The 17500-nt window shown below is 36.8% G+C and overlaps 1 protein-coding gene and 1 pseudogene across 1 annotated transcript in view; one reads left to right on the forward strand and one right to left on the reverse strand.

Annotated features, from left to right (window-relative positions):
• The window catches only part of LOC145261199 (neprilysin-1-like), a 1350287-nt gene that overhangs the window by 1033039 nt on the left and 299748 nt on the right, over positions 1-17500 (reverse strand). The gene's annotated exons all lie outside the window — the stretch shown is intronic.
• Positions 6387-6523, forward strand: LOC145261379 (U2 spliceosomal RNA; annotated as a pseudogene).

The raw sequence follows: 17500 nt of genomic DNA on the forward strand, positions 1-17500 counted from the left end.
TTTAAAATCCATGAGCCCAAATACCTGAGGGATTATCTATACAAAGATGATGTTACAGAGTCTTAGCTTTGTATGACAGCTAAGTCTCTCTCTCGGTTCAAAATGTTGAGATCCAGCAACAAGCAAGAGCAAGATAGCCAGCAACAAATAAAACTGCAGACCAGCTTAATGCGGGTACTAGTCTCCCGCTTTGTTTTTTAAATCAGAGATGTGTTTCTCCTAGAAAGGTTGATTTCACCACGGCTTACGGGAGCCCTCTCCACCCCAAAATGCATACATACATACATATATACATACATACATATACATATATACCTATACATACATATATACATACATATATACATACACATACATATATACATATATACATATACGTACATATATACATATATATACACATATATATAAATATATATTCATATATATATACATACATATATGTACATATACAGGCATGTATACATATATACACATATACATGCATATATACATATATATACATGTACATGCATATATACATATATATACATGCATATATACATACATATACACATATACATGCATACATACATATATGTACATATATGCATACGTATAAATATACATGCATACATACATATACATATACATGCATATATGCATACGTATACATATATATATATACATACATGTACACATATATATACATATATATACACACATATATATACACATATATACTTTCATATACATATACATACGCACGCATATATACACATATATACATTCATATACATATATGTACGTATATACATGCATACGCATACATAATGTATACATATATATGATGATGATTGCAACGTCTTGTCAGACGAGTGTCATTCCCTCAGACATTTAAAATCCATGAGCCCAAATGCCTGAGGGAGTATCTATACAAAGATAATGTTACAGAGTCTTAGCTTTGTACGACAGCTAAGTCTCTCTCTCGGTTCAAAATGTTGTGATCCAGCAACAAGCAAGAGCAAGATAGCCAGCAACAAATTAAACTGCAGACCAGCTCAATGCGGGTACTGGTCTCCCGCTTTATGGTTTTTTAAATCAGAGATTTGCTTCTCATAGAATGGTTGCTTTCACCACGGCTTACGACAGCCCTCTCCACCCCAATACACATACACACACACACACACACACACACACACACACACACACACACACACACACACACACAAATATACACGGTGCTAGTTGGCCGTTGACCCAGAAAAAGAGTTCATTCCCCCTAGTATATACATACATATATACGTACATATACATACATACATGTATGTACATACATACATACATATATACATATACATACATATATACATACATATATACATATATGTATACATACATATATATACATACATATATACAGACATATATACATACATATATGCACACATATATACACACATATATACATATATACACACATATATACATATATATATATATAAACACACGTATACATACATATACATACTGACATAAACGGACATATACATACATATATATGCACACATACATATACATACATATATACACATACATTCATATACATACAATTTTAAGTCTATAGACTCGAAATTTAATATACAGGGTACTGAGATTTGGGAAAATCGATGTGATTGATTTTCGGCCAGGGATTTACTGATTAAGGGTTAAAGTTCAACGATTTGACATTTGTGGAATTCTACCAAACTCCCCCGACAATTTTCGGTTTAAACACTTGAAATTTTAGATATAGGTTCCTTGGACATGGATCTGACTTAATAACTTGATTTGAGCCCAAAACAGTAAATGTTAAGAGTCATAATAGGAGTCGAAGTTAAAAAAGATTGATCTCTGCGGTCTCTACCAAATTACTCAGACAGTTTCTGGTCTAAACATTTGAAATTTAACGTAAAGTGTATTCAGAGATAGGGCAAGATTTTTAATATGTTTTGGGTCGAAAAACTTTAGTTGCCTATACATAAATGTATGTATGTATGTATGTATGTATGTTTGCATGTCTGCCTAAGACTTTCGACAGAGGCGACGGCTTTTATATCGTTTTAAAGTTCGACGTTTCAGACAACAAATAACGAAAAATTGGCTAAAAACATTTATATCTTCACCTTAAACTGGGCACTTTTCTACAGGGGCGGTCGCTTTTTTCGCCGATATTTTATAAAGTCATCCACTCCTTTCGATTGTCTTACCTTAATTTATACATAACTCACTTCCGGTTTGGCAGTGATCGTAACAGCAAAGACACCCGGTTCTTTCCCCATTCTTTTCCTCCTTCGCGGTACAGTTTCGAGCCTGCCTTCCTACTACCACATTTTTTTTGCTCGACATACTAATTCAAACACCCGTTCAACGCCGGGCTGAAATGCTGGTATATATATATATATATATATATATATATATATATATATATATATATATATATTCGTGTTTGTTTGTTTGGTCACAATTTAATTAATATATACAAAAGTTTCCTTACTTTACTCTTTCATTTATTTATATATATAGTATGATTCTAGCAAAACTTTACAATTAAGTTATCATGTCATTTGCATATTACATTAAGGAAAATCGATTTTATTAAATAGCGGTATTTTAATTAATGTTTCCAGCGAGGGAATTGTTTAAGTATTCTATTTAAAATTGTTATTTAATAAATTTTAAAGAATAATTAAATTGATAAGATTAAATTTAATTTATTTGGAATTATTATTTTAACATCGATTTAAAAAAAAAACTTTTTTTTAGAGTTATTGGCCCCTTAGAAGCTTCCGAATATTTCATTTGTTTGTTTTAAACGGCTATACAGAAACCGGTAAATTTTTACGATGTGACCCAGCGTCGTTTAACACTAAAAAATTAAAGAACTACTACCCCCCTCTAAATTCCAAAATTTATACTTTCCTTTCTTTTTTCACGTTTATCTCATACAAACTTAAATTTCTAATAAAAAAACGGTAAATTTTTCCGACGCCACCTAGCGTCGCTTAACCCTTAAAAAAAATTAGGACCTACTTTTTGGGGGCCCCATACGTTTAAACAGCCTTTATAAATAATATGAAAGAAGAAATTTTAAAAATAAAATGAATATTTTTGAGTGGAAGATCACTTTTCTATATAAATTTAACATAAAATGAGCACCCACATTTTGGCCACAAAGCGTTTAACGCGACTAGTAATCTCTAGCATTTTTTAGAGTTTGGCAATCTAGGGTAGGGGCACATGACAAATATAATTTTTTTTGGTGGTGGGGGCGGGAATTACATTTGAAACATAAAATAATGATAAATTTAATTAATTTTATGAGACCCCTTTGTACTGTCGCCGAACAATTTTATAAACAAAACGAACTCCAAAATATAACAAATTCAATGTTTTTTTTTGGGGGGGGGGGGGATTTCGTTAGAAAAATCAAATGAGCAAAAAATTCATTCAATTGTTTTTGGAATTAATTTTTAGTAGATCTTAATTTTTTATAGGGTTCTGCCTACTAGGCTATTTTTTTTTTTTCGATCGAACATGCATTCGCTTCTGTTTTATGGAAATAAAAGTTGTGACTTTACTAACATTTGATAGTGGGAGCGACCCTCTTTTTGGGGAGCCTGGACCCTTTTCGCTCCCCCAGGACCGACGCCATTGTGTGGTATTCTGGATCCAATAACCGGTCCTTTCTTTGGGAGTTTGCTGTTTTCGGGACCCACAACACTTTCTTTGGTAGATGCGACCTGGTCTTTTGGGTACTTCGTTTCCTCCTACCCTGTGAGGTCTACTTTGTTCCCTCTTAATTGCCTGTGCAGGACTCTGACCTGCCAGGCCCAAACTTGGTCTTCCTTCGCTGCTCTCCTAGTGGATTGAGCAGACCGGTTCTTTCTCGCTTCCTTAGGGGTTGTTTGTGGGTAGGGTAACGTGGATAGGGCGGGTTTCTGCTCCCCTCTCTGGACAGAGATATCTACCCCCCTCTCTCTCTCTCTCTTTACTGCGACGCGGCACTCTGACTCGCTAGCGCCCACTGCGTCTCCCTTCGCTGCTCTCCCCCCTTGCGGAGGGATCTGAGCTGACTAACCTGACATCACCCTGAGGGGAGGTCAAACCACTTTTTCTTCTGACCTCACCCACTCTTCTCCACCCCCATTTCCCTGCATTTTTCTTTTTTTCCCCGATACACTTTGGTCTGCGCCAGCGGTCGGTGCAGTTTTTTTTCACAATGCCGGGAAAAATGCGTATACCACCCCAGGTACGCCACACCGCCCCCCTCGAGTACTTCATATTGGAGAAAGCACCCACCAAGAAGAATGAAGAGGAGGAGAAGGCCAGGGTGGGGTCGCAGCCCACAGCGACCCAGGCAGATCCAGTTACAGGAGGGTAACCAATCCAGCCCCTGGCTCCCCCCGAGGGCCACTCCCCAGACGTGGGATTTAAGGAAGCGACTTACGAGGGAATGGGGTGCGATTTGGGTGGTACACAACCTGCGACACGCTTTCCACCTCAAGCCTCGTCGGTCGAAGAAACCACTCCCGCCCAGGCTCCCCAAGAGGACAACCCACAGATGAAAGGGACCAGAAAGGCGGCTGACGAGGGAAAGAGGCACCTTTCCGGGAGACCACTTCCAATAAACCCCCTCCACATCAATCCTCGTCGTCTAAGACCCCACCACTCCTGCTCCCCGCGAGGACAGCCTCCCGGCAGATGAACAGAGAGAAGTTTGAGACGAGGAGGCGAAGGCAATAATGGTGGTCCACAGCCCGTGGCACCCCCAGTCTCCCAGCCCCCATCCGGTTACCCAGAGGGAAGCTCCCCAACGCCCGAAGGGAAGATAATTAAGGCGGAGTTGCCTGTAGAACCCAAGTGCTTTTCAGGGACACTTTGGAATCGCTAAAGGTTCTTGGGGGGGGGGAGCAGCAACAGAGCCAGCAGCAGAAAGAAAAGGCAGCGGCAGCCAATCCCTTCCCCGGTCCGTCCAACACCAAACAGGACGAGAATACGGTATGGGGCCTTCAGGAGCTGGAGCAGATGACACCCGATGATTATAGGGAACTCTTCAACTCCACTTACAAGGATGATAATAAGGGAACAACCATAATACCCCTTCCAGGATAGATCGAAAAATTGGAAAAGAGAGTTCTCTCCCTAATCACCTCCGACCTCAAGACCAGGAGTTTAACGGGTGTCAACAAAGACACCATGGTGGAAATCCTTATTCTTTAACATTCCGGCAAGCTATATATGCAGGAGGAGTTTCGCCATGTGGGACATTCTGGTCCCCAGCCAGGAGGATGCAAAAAGACTGGCCAGGACCGAACACAGAAGCAGGAACATTCGATTCCAGCCAGTATACCTTGGTGAGAGGAACACCACTGCCTCAGTACTTAACGTCCCGTGCTACATGACCGTAAAACAAGTCGGGGCCATACTGAGTCAGTACGGTGAGGTGGAGGCAGTCGCCCCAGCCCGCAGTCGCCGCAACGTTTTGACCGGGGACTACAAAGTTCGGATGGTCCTGGGCAAGGACAGTTTCGACAACGTTCCAGCCATGCTCAAGTTTGGAGAGAAAACCTCACTGCTGGCACTGCCAGCTGAGGGGACACATGGCCAAGGACTGTCCTAAAAGGCAACTAGCCAACCCCCAGGGAAAAGTCACCACCAAACCACCCGCCAAAACCCCAGCAAAGGTACAAGCCACAGTCCCAGCCACAGCCACAGCCACAACCCCAGGCAATTCCGACCCGGCAGCAGAAGCGGGTTGGGCAACAATTACGAGGAAGGGCAGACCCAACAAAAACCTGCCCAAACCAATAACGACCAAAACCCAACTCGAAATCACCCCGATAGACACTCAGGCGGCCTCTTCCTCAAACTAGAGGAAGCTCCAAGACTCGGAGGAAAAGCTCGCGTCGGAGGGTCTAGAGACAGCCACAGACACAGAAGAGACAACAACAGCAGCAGCAATCATCAAGAGAACGATGAAGAGGAGGAAAAGCAGGAGATCCAAGGGAGACACCTCCACCCGCAAAGACATTATCCAACCAGCCGAGGCTGAACCCCCCAAATCTTACTCCCCCAAACAGCCAGAGCAATTTCCCCTCCCTCCCCGAACCCCAAGAACAGCTGGTCCCCATTTCCCCTTCACTCCTCACATTAAAAATTGACCTTGCGCCTAATTTTCTCGGTGAGGGATCAAATAAATACCAACCCCACATATAAAACCTTGGTCAATGTAGGGGCAACCCTACATACCAATTGTCACTATCCAGCTCCCCTGCTCCCCGGGTAGTTGATCCCCATTTCCCCTTCACTCCTTACATTAAAAATCGGCCCTGTGCGTAATTTGCTCGGTGGGGGAGCAAATAAATACCCTTTTCTATGCCTTTTGGCCAAGATCAAAGTGTAGTATCTGTTCTTATACATGCTGTACTTATGTTTTTAACTTTGTGATATAAAGTGGGGGATCACTTTTCTGTGTTTATTTAATGTAAAATGAACACCCACTTTACAAACAGTCAGGCTCAAAGCCATTCAAGTCATTCTCCAAATCATCTACATTGTTTTTGAAGGATTCCAGTTATTTTCTAAGCAGTCAAGTCATTCTTACGGTCATTCAATTCATCCTTAAGTTCATTAAAGTCATTCTAAGTCATTTACTTTTTATTTATTTAAGTTACTTCAGCCCATTTTTCGGTCATTTTAGTTTATCTTTAAGAATCTCATGTCAATCCTACAATGACGCATTCATTCATTATACAAGAGCACGCGACTAATGGCTATCGGCCTTGTTTTCATTAATAGTAACATTTCTATGTGCTTCTCGTTGACATATCTTGAACGTGGCGAATTTTTGTCTGAGAACATTTCAAGAGAAACGTTTTTAGAGGTGTTAAATTGCTTCGCCCTTCTTTCAGTTATGTAGACTTGATTGCTCGCGAAGAATAGAAGCGGGTCCGTGGTAGATGTTGGCGGTGCCTTTGTGAAGTGGCCTTAAAGTATTATTCGCCAATGTTATACGTTCCGCACCGACCTTCGGCCCCTCCCACCGATTGTCTTATTTTGCCCGGAATAGAAAATAAGAATTGATTTCCTACCAACCCGAGAAAACACTGATTAGTTTTGTTTGAGTGTTTGAGAACACACGCTCCAACAACCAGCAAAAAAGATCTTGTCTTCCGCAGAAAGACAAGCAAACATCGTTTGCTTCAATTGTTTCTTCACTTTGCTGATCGATATATCGTTCGTGATTATTGTTCAAATATCGATGCTTGTATAATCAATTTCAGGTCAATAGATTGGATTTTTTATGTTCTGCAATTATAGCAAGGAGGAGGATAGGGATGAGGATAGGGGGATATTGAAAGCCATAAATTCTTTCTTTTTAATCAAATTATTGGAATCTTGCATTCTTAGACTTAATTACTGATTATTGTACACGCGTAATTAAAAGAGGATTTGAATCGAGTTTTCTTCTTGGTTCTTTTCTAATTTCGGATGCGAAAAGAGAAACACTATGTCCAACGTGTTGACTTTATTTCTATAAACAATAAGAAAAAAAAGCGCATTCGTTTGTCAAGCAGATTTTTGAAAAAAAAAACGTCTTGGTACTTATGCAGAGTAGCACTGTGCTGAAATTATAACGTTATTATTTATTTGTATTCTGACAACGGGGAGAGAGGTTTTTCCTGAGTATTCTGTATTTTCACCTAATAATTTAATAAACAAAAGATACTGTAAAAATTTAATTTTATTTGAAAATTCTAACTGAAAAAATAGCACGGTCCGTAATTTCATAAGTACAATAATTTCATAAGTACCATAATTGCATAAGTACCATATTTGTATAAGTACCATAATTGCGTAAGTACCATAATTGTATAAGTACCATGATTTCATAAGTACCATAATTGGATAAGTACCATAATTTCATAAGTACCATAATTGCATAAGTACCATAATTGTATAAGTACCATAATTGAATAAGTACCATAATTGTATAAGTACCATAATTGTATAAGTACCATAATTTCATAAGTACCATAATTTCATAAGTACCATAATTGCATAAGTACAATAATTGTATAAGTACCATAATTTAATAAGTACCATAATTGCATAAATATCATAATTGCATAAGTACCATAATTGTATAAGTACCATAATTTCATAAGTACAATAACTTCATAAGTTCCATAATTTCATAAGTACCATAATTGTATAAGTACCATAATTGCATAAGTAGAATAATTTGATAAGTACCATAATTGCATAAATACCATAATTGTATAAGTACTATAATTGCATAATAACAATAATTGTATAAGTACCATAATTTCATAAGTACCATAATTTCATAAGTACCATAATTGCATAAGTATCATAATTACATGTACCATAATTTCATAAGTTCCATAATTGCATAAGTACCATAATTTCATGAGTACCATAATTGCATAAGTACCATAATAATATAAGTACAATAATTGCATAAGTACTATAATTGCATAAGTACAATAATTTCATCAGTACCATAATTGCATAAGTACATAATTGTATAAGTACCATAATGGTATAAGTACTATAATTTCATAAGTACCATAATTGCATAAGTACCATAATTGTATAAGTACCAAAATTTCATAAGTACCATAATTGTATAAGTACCATAATTTCATAAGTACCATAATTTCATAAGTACCATAATTGTATAAGTACCATAATTTCATAAGTACCATAATTGCATAAGTACAATAATTGTATAAGTACCAAAATTTCATAAGTACCATAATTGTATAAGTACCATAATTGTATAAGTACCATAATTGCATAAGTACAATAATTTCATAAGTACCATAATTGCATAAGTACCATAATTTCATAAGTACCAGAATTGTATAAGTACAATAATTTCATAAGTACCATAATTTCATAAGTACCATAATTTCATAAGTACCATAATTGCATAAGTACCATAATTTCATAAGTACCATAATTGCATAAGTACTATAATTTCATAAGTACCATAATTGTATAAGTACCATCATTTCATAAGGACCATAATTGTATAAGTACCATAATTGTATAAGTACCATAATTTCATAAGTACCATAATTGTATAAGTACCATAATTTCATAAGTACCATAATTTCATAAGTACCATAATTGCATAAGTACCATAATTTCATAGGTACCATAATTGTATAAGTACCATCATTTCATAAGGACCATAATTGTATAAGTACCATAATTGTATAAGTACCATAATTGCATAAGTACCATAATTTCATAAGTACCATAATTGCATAAGTACCATAATTTCATAAGTACCATAATTTCATAGGTACCATAATTGCATAAGTACCATAATTTCATAAGTACCATAATTGCATAAGTACCATAATTTCATAAGTACCATAATTTCATAGGTACCATAATTGCATAAGTACCATAATTGCATAAGTACCATAATTTCATAAGTACCATAATTTCATAAGTACCATAATTGCATAAGGACCATAATTGTATAAGTACCATAATTGTATAAATACCATAATTTCATAAGTACCATAATTGCATAAGTACCATAATTGCATAAGTACCATAATTTCATAAGTACCATAATTTCATAAGTACCATAATTGCATAAGTACCATAATTGCATAAGTACCATAATTTCATAGGTACCATAATTGCATAAGGACCATAATTGCATAAGTACCATAATTGCATAAGTACCATAATTTCATAAGTACCATAATTTCATAAGTACCATAATTGCATAAGGACCATAATTGTATAAGTACCATAATTTCATAGGTACCATAATTGCATAAGTACCATAATTTCATAAGTACCATAATTGCATAAGTACCATAATTGCATAAGTACCATAATTTCATAAGTACTATAATTTCATAGGTACCATAATTTCATAAGTACCATAATTTCATAAGTACCATAATTGCATAAGTACCATAATTGCATAAGTACCATAATTTCATAAGTACCATAATTTCATAGGTACCATAATTTCATAAGTACCATAATTGCATAAGCACCATAATTTCATAAGTACCATAATTGCATAAGTACCATAATTGCATAAGTACCATAATTGCATAAGTACCATAATTTCATAAGTACCATAATTTCATAAGTACTATAATTTCATAAGTACCATAATTTCATAAGTACCATAATTGTATAAGTACCATAATTTCATAAGTACCATAATTTCATAAGTACCAGAATTGTATAAGTACCATAATTTCATAAGTACCATAATTGCATAAGTACCATAATTTCATAAGTACCATAATTGCATAAGTACCATAATTTCATAAGTACCATAATTGCATAAGTACCATAATTTCATAAGTACCCTAATTGTATAAGTACCATCATTTCATAAGGACCATAATTGTATAAGTACCATAATTGTATAAGTACCATAATTGCATAAGGACCATAATTGTATAAGTACCATAATTGTATAAATACCATAATTACATAAGTACCATAATTTCATAAGTACCATAATTGCATAAGTACCATAATTGCATAAGTACCATAATTTCATAAGTACCATAATTGCATAAGTACCATAATTTCATAAGTACCATAATTTCATAAGTACCATAATTGCATAAGTACCATAATTTCATAAGTACCATAATTGCATAAGTACCATAATTTCATAAGTATCATAATTGCATAAGTACCATAATTTCATAAGTACCATAATTGCATAAGTACCATAATTGCATAAGTACCATAATTGCATAAGTACCATAATTTCATAAGTACCATAATTGCATAAGTACCATAATTTCATAAGTACCATAATTTCATAAGTACCATAATTGCATAAGTACCATAATTTCATAAGTACCATAATTGCATAAGTACCATAATTTCATAAGTACCATAATTGCATAAGTACCATAATTTCATAAGTACCATAATTGCATAAGTACCATAATTTCATAAGTACCATAATTGCATAAGTACCAAAGTCTTATGATTGAAATTGGTTTCCGATGTGCCTATAAGAGTTTATGTCTTTTGTCTTTTTTGTTTGAAAATAGCATTTTAATTGGTCTGTCATGTTTGAAAATAGCATTTTAATTGGTCTGTCACGTTTGAAAATAGCATTTTAATTGGTCTGCCATATCAGTAACCATTGCGTCACATACTAGTACGAATTTTGGGAGCCTTAAACCTATTTTTATTTGTAGTTGTAACACATCTTTAATTCATTACCCACACAGCATCAGCCATATAGCGTAATGGTGAGAAGCCTTGACTCATTTGGACGGTCGGGTTTCCATCCTGGCTTGAGGCAGTTGCCTGTCTAGCCGCACTGATGAGCTATGAAACAGCGAAACAGTACTGTTTGTGGATGACTATATGTATATGTTACTTTTAGATTTTACTAGCCTGGGTGCCCGGCGTTGCCTGGGTGTTTGGAGGTGTATGTTGAGAAAAAATAGTGGTATTAGACACCAGTCACGGACCCGTACCGCGAAGGACGAAAAAACAAACACGTGAACGTTACGTCCATCTCAAAATCGGAAGTGGCGAAGGTTAAAATTAAAGCTAGTCAATCGAAAATAGGAGATGACTTTCGAAAATGTCGGCGATTAAAGCGACCCCTCCTTGTAGAAAAATGCCCAGTTAAGGGTGAAAAATAGATGTTTGTAGCCAATTTTTCGATATTTGTCATCCAAAGGGTCTAGTTGCAACACGATACTGAACTCGTGAAAATTCGTCGCCTCTGTCGAAAGTTTAAGGCCGACATACATACACACATACATACATGCATACATAAATACGTACACATATACATACATACATACATACATACATACATACATACATTTAAACAGAAGGTGATATTTATATAATAGATTATATGACGAAATCTTAGATGACAAGCTTTAATTATAGCCTGTTTTATGAATGCGAATGAATGCTAATATTTTCATATATGTTATTGCGATTGCTTCTTCTGCGAGAATGAGACAAACGCAGTTACTTTTGAATTTTCATATGACGAAAATTATATAATAAGCAAATTTTAATCGTAGCTTGTTTATGAATAAGAACAAATGCTAATAGTTTCACATGCACATACGTAGACGTGAATGTGTGCTTAATTTAAAAGGTTTCCATTATGAAAATCATAAATTATTTATTAACACAAACCCAGCAAGAACATGTAAAACTGAAAGTCATTAAGGATTTGTTTTGATTTTCTAAAATTTCTTAAATACCAAATTGCTTTGATGTTATAAAGTAAAATTCACCGCATTCAAATTCAGATGTATCTTGTTTAAAAAGCGTGTAGCTACTTAAGTTGTCCGTGCTACATCATCATCATCATCATCATCATCATCATCATCATCATCATCATCATAAAGAAGAAGTCATGTTTTGCCTGGTACAGGCATTGATGGCTATGGCTCTCAATCTATCTGTCTCCCTCGAGGCACTCGTGAATTCATTGTTGCTCATTATTTTTTAATGTTGCCTAGGTGTTCAGACTGCCAACGTATGTTTCTCGCTTCGTCCTCTGCTTCTTCTACCCACGATCTTTCCTATCAAGCTAATCCTTTCTATTCAGTAGGTTGGTTGGTTTTGTTTTACGGCATATCAACCCTTTTCAAGTTATTTAATGCCGAATCCAAAGATTTTGAAGAAAAAACATTTTAATAGAATATATTTGTTGTTTTCAAGTCGGTTTCTATTCAACCCATACTTGGAACCCTAACAGGTACTACCACTCCGAGTCAGAGTGGACCTGGGAGCAATGGTAATTAACGGGTGGCTCCACACTCCCCAAAGCCCGCAAGATGGTGCCTCACCACTGGATATAGTTTAAGGTCATATCTAAGACCCTTTCTATTCAGCCTTTTCTGTATACACGGTCCATGGATCTCATTTGTCTTTTTCATATTGTTCATGTCAGAGACATTTCTGTGTTCGCCATTTCTAATACTTCTTGGTTTGTTCGTCTGTTTTCTTTTCTGTCCAGGATATCTTCAAAATTCTCCTCAGTAATAACGTTTCAGTTGTCTCTTGTCTTTTCCTCGTGCGGTTGGTGATTGTCCAGCACTCAAAACCGTATAATAGAACATACCATACATACGTTCGGAGTATTCTGAATTTGTTGTCTATTTTAATCTTTCTGTTGGTCATGGTTGATGACAATCTCTTAAAGGTAACTTTGACTACAGCTATATGACTTTGTATTTCAATCGTGCCCCTTTCATCAGATGTGATCCAGTATCCCAGGTATTTAAATTTATCAACTTGTTTAACTGGTACATTGCGGCATTGTAGCTTGCATGTTGGAGATTGGGTGTTCTTGGATACTGTCATGCCTACCGTTTTTGAGATGTTTAAAACAAGGCTTGTACTTTCACTTGCTTCCACCACAGTATCCAGCATGTGTTTGGGGGGGGGGTCTCTTCGGATTCTGCTATTAATACAGTGTCGTCTGCATACCTAAGATGGTTAATATTGTGTCCACCCAAACTTATACCTTTAATGTCCTCAAGTTCTCCCAGTATGTTTTCGCTATAGGGGTTGAATAAATCTGATGACAAAACACACAGACTCCTCTTCTTATTAATGTTTCCTCATTGTACTCTCTATCTATTCTAACTGTCGCCTTTTGTCTCCAATATCTATAAAGCAGTATATACCGGTTGTTATCGTCGGGCGAAAGTTCTTGATCGTTAGTGGATACAATAACTCGGATGCCAGTCACTCATGATTAAAAATATTATGTAATGGATTTCATTGTCTATGGTGTGTATAGGCCATTTTATTAGGTTCGTGCAACAATAATGTTTTTTGACGTCCAACTTCATGTAAAAAAAAACGACATTATTTTGGACCAGACTAATACATTCCTTGTTATCATCAGAGACCCAGGTGTTTGATCGTCTATGGATACTATCATTTGGACGCTGATGCTTAGATTTTATAAAATAGTTTATTAATATAAGTTGAAACATTCATAACCATGTTGGGCGATATCTTGACTTCAACATGTGGACTTGCGACATAAGAAATAAAGATAGATAGATAAATAGATAGGCATATCGATAGCTTGTCTTGTTACACCTAATTACATAGCTCGACTGGTCCACCGTCACTGGAGTACTTCAAGGAGTTACCATGTTGCTAAGCATTCAATCATATTCAAATTACCTCTCTTTCTCATATTTTTCAACACTAGGATTTATACTTCGGTGTTTGGGGCATGCACTCCAAGAATGGGTTCTGATACATTACCATGGAATAGCCGGACCTATGTATGCCACACTTTGCCAAATATTTAAAAAATATTTTTCGTTCTTCGTTTTCAATTAATATAATAAATAAAATTATCTGATATGGTACAGCTATATGCGTATATTCATTAACTTGGTTAACACTGTGTCGGTTTGCTTGTCCGCGACGTGTATACACTATTATATACCCGTTGCCGTCGTCGAGAACCGAGGTTCTTACATGTCTCTGGATACAATAACTCGAACGCCGATGTTTAGTTTATAAGAAGGTTTATTATTGCTGCAGATGACATCGGCCGAAACTTCGTGAACGTAACACTAAAGATGAGAACAAGAGTCTGAAGAATCTGAATAATACGAGCACAGTCTCTGCTGGACTGATTGACGAGGACGAATCGTCGACTATTATGCTCGACGTAAGAAAAGCGATACCTTTCCTTGCCAGGAGAGAATGACGATGAAGAGAATCAAAAGAGAAAACGGGCAGAGAATGGAGAGCAAATGGGGGGGTGTAAAAGTGAAAGAGAGAGAAGTGAAGAGAAAGGGAAAAATATAAGAGCGAAGTATGTCCACATCTAGGCAGGAGCTGCTAGAAAGTTCTTATTCTGTCTTGACAGAGCTTAAAATAGATTTCGTAGCCTAGTGGGAAATGCCCCTTTCTCTTCTCTGCACAGAAGAGACGTTGCGAGCATGTCTCTGCTTTATCGTTATTTTCATGGCAAGTGGTCGTCTGAACTTTAATCTATGGACCCCCTCGCTAAACTTTCACGAAAAACACTCGTCTAGCTGAAACCACTATCAATAATTTTCACCGCTCTTTATCTGTGCCTAATCCTATAGGTAGATTCCATGAACAAAGCTCCTTTCTTAGAACTGCACGCCTGTGGAACTCTTTTCCGTTTACCTGTTTCCCAGCTGACTACAATATGTTCATCTTCAAGTCCAATGTAAACAAGTTCTTGATGAGCCGTCCCCTTAAGTCATCCAATTTACCAAATTTCCAATACTAACGATTATTACGTTATTGCCCATTGACTACTGTACACACATTAATCCTTATTCTCGATATACGATCTGAGCCTTGATAATTGGCGACTCCTTTGTAAAAAAAAAGACAGAGAGATGAAATGAATGAAGAAACAGACAGAGATGTGAAGAGAAAAGAGAAAGAGAGCGAGAAGAAAAAAGAGAAAGAGGAGTGAAGAGAATAGAAAGTGAAAAAGAGAAAAGGTCGAAGAAAAAGAGATAGAAAGAGAGAAGCGAATGCGAGACACAGGAGTTTCCAATATGACATCACAATGTAAACATGTTTCATTTTGGAACTTTCAGAATAAATCTCTGCAATTATATAAATGCAAATTTGTCTGTGCGTGTGAGTTCGTTCCTTATAGACTCCGAAACGGCTGAACAGATTTTCTTTAAAATTTACAGAACTATAGTGTATAAGTCTAGGAGTGACCTTAGTTAAGCTTTGTCTCAGAATACCCCTGATAATTACCGATAATCGAAACCGTTATTTTAATTCATCTATCATCGGTAAAACCATTTATGCCATCGCTTAGCAACAATGATAGAACAATGGGCCGTGAAAATTCTACTGTAAGTAATTTGATAGAGTGTTTTTCTTTGTGTATTTTTTTTCATGACCTGGTCTGTAGGTTCAAACCCCGCACGTAAATTTGTTAATGTTTTTTCGTTAACTGGAAAGAATTTTAAAAGACTTGAAAATTTAGTTTTTTTTTTTTTTTTTTTTTTGCATGACGCGTAGATTCCTTTGTGTTCGTTAACTGGAAAGAAGTTTATATAAAATAATTTTATTAAAAAAAAAACAGTAGGTTCTCTAAAGTGCAATGTAGAATAACATATACATTGGACTAAGTAACTGCATGGAGGCATGTGAAGCTTCCTCCTGGGCGATTTCACGGATTTCGATGACAATAAAAATATAAGAGTGTGGAATATTCGTTGTTACAATATTTTTGAGTGTTAATGAGGTATTTATTTAAATGCTGCCCACATCACCATTATTTGGCACAAGGCCTGGAAAGTGGGAACCCGCAGGCTCCCCTAAAGGAGGGGCACTCCTGCAATTTTAAAAATTGCCTGAATAACCTCGTCGGCATTCCCCGGTCGGGGCGCCTCAGGCAGCAAGCAATAAACTTGCCCCACCGGAAAGCCCGGTGGCATGGCCTGGGAGGGTGGACCTCCTAGGTATTACCCAGGCGGTGTACCTCAGTCCAACAGGTGCTGGGCGGTTCCCGGCCCCTCACCTGTTGGGCTGAGTGTCAAGTGACGAATCCTTGACTTGTACTACCCTGTTCCCTGCAGCCGAAGCCGCTAGGAGACATCCCATCACACCGGAGTGTTTATGAGGTATGATTCTGCATATTCGGGAGATTCTATTCATAAACTATGCTGCTAGGAACTGACGAATCGAATTAATTCACGTCCTGCTACCATCCAATCAGAAACCAGAATTGCTCCATAAATATTACCCCCCCCCGTAGCAATTTCGCATATGTTTTTCCCGTCTCAACACGGGAAGAATCTTTTGCTCTGTGGATTCTAATTCGAGAACCAGTCATTTCCCAGGACTTGTGTAGAACAACGAACCATCGGAAATTGTTCTGAAACTAAACATGGTTTACACTTTCAGATTCACTCCCGGGCAACATCGGATCCCCCTGCTAGAATTAAATAATATCATATGTGGTTTAGTGCATTATATTTTACCATCTTCAAACAAGTATCTATTTTTTTATTAACTAGCCTGGGTGCCTGGAGGTGTGTGTTGAGCAAAAAAAAAAAAAAGAAAAAAAAAAAGAAAAAATGGTAGTAGGCAAGCAGGCTCGAAACCGTATCGCGAAGGACGAAAAGAACGTGAAAAAAAAACAAAAAAAAAACGAGGCGCATTAACCGTTACGCCCATCGTCAAACCGGAAGTGACGTAGGTTTAAATTAAGTCTAGACAATCGAAAAGAAGGGATAACTTTCGAAAATATCCGCGAATAAAGCGAACCCTCCTTATAGAAAAGTGCCCAGTTGAGGGTGAAAGAATTAATGATTTTAGCCAATTTTCCGATATTTGTCGTCCGAAGGGTCGCGCTGCAAAACGATACCGATGTCGTGAAAATCCGTCGCCTTTGTCGAAAGTTGAAGCCATACATACATACATACAT

Source organism: Euprymna scolopes, chromosome 37, assembly GCF_053919585.1.
Source record: "Euprymna scolopes isolate OS-2025 chromosome 37, ASM5391958v1, whole genome shotgun sequence".
Lineage (NCBI taxonomy): Eukaryota > Metazoa > Mollusca > Cephalopoda > Sepiida > Sepiolidae > Euprymna > Euprymna scolopes.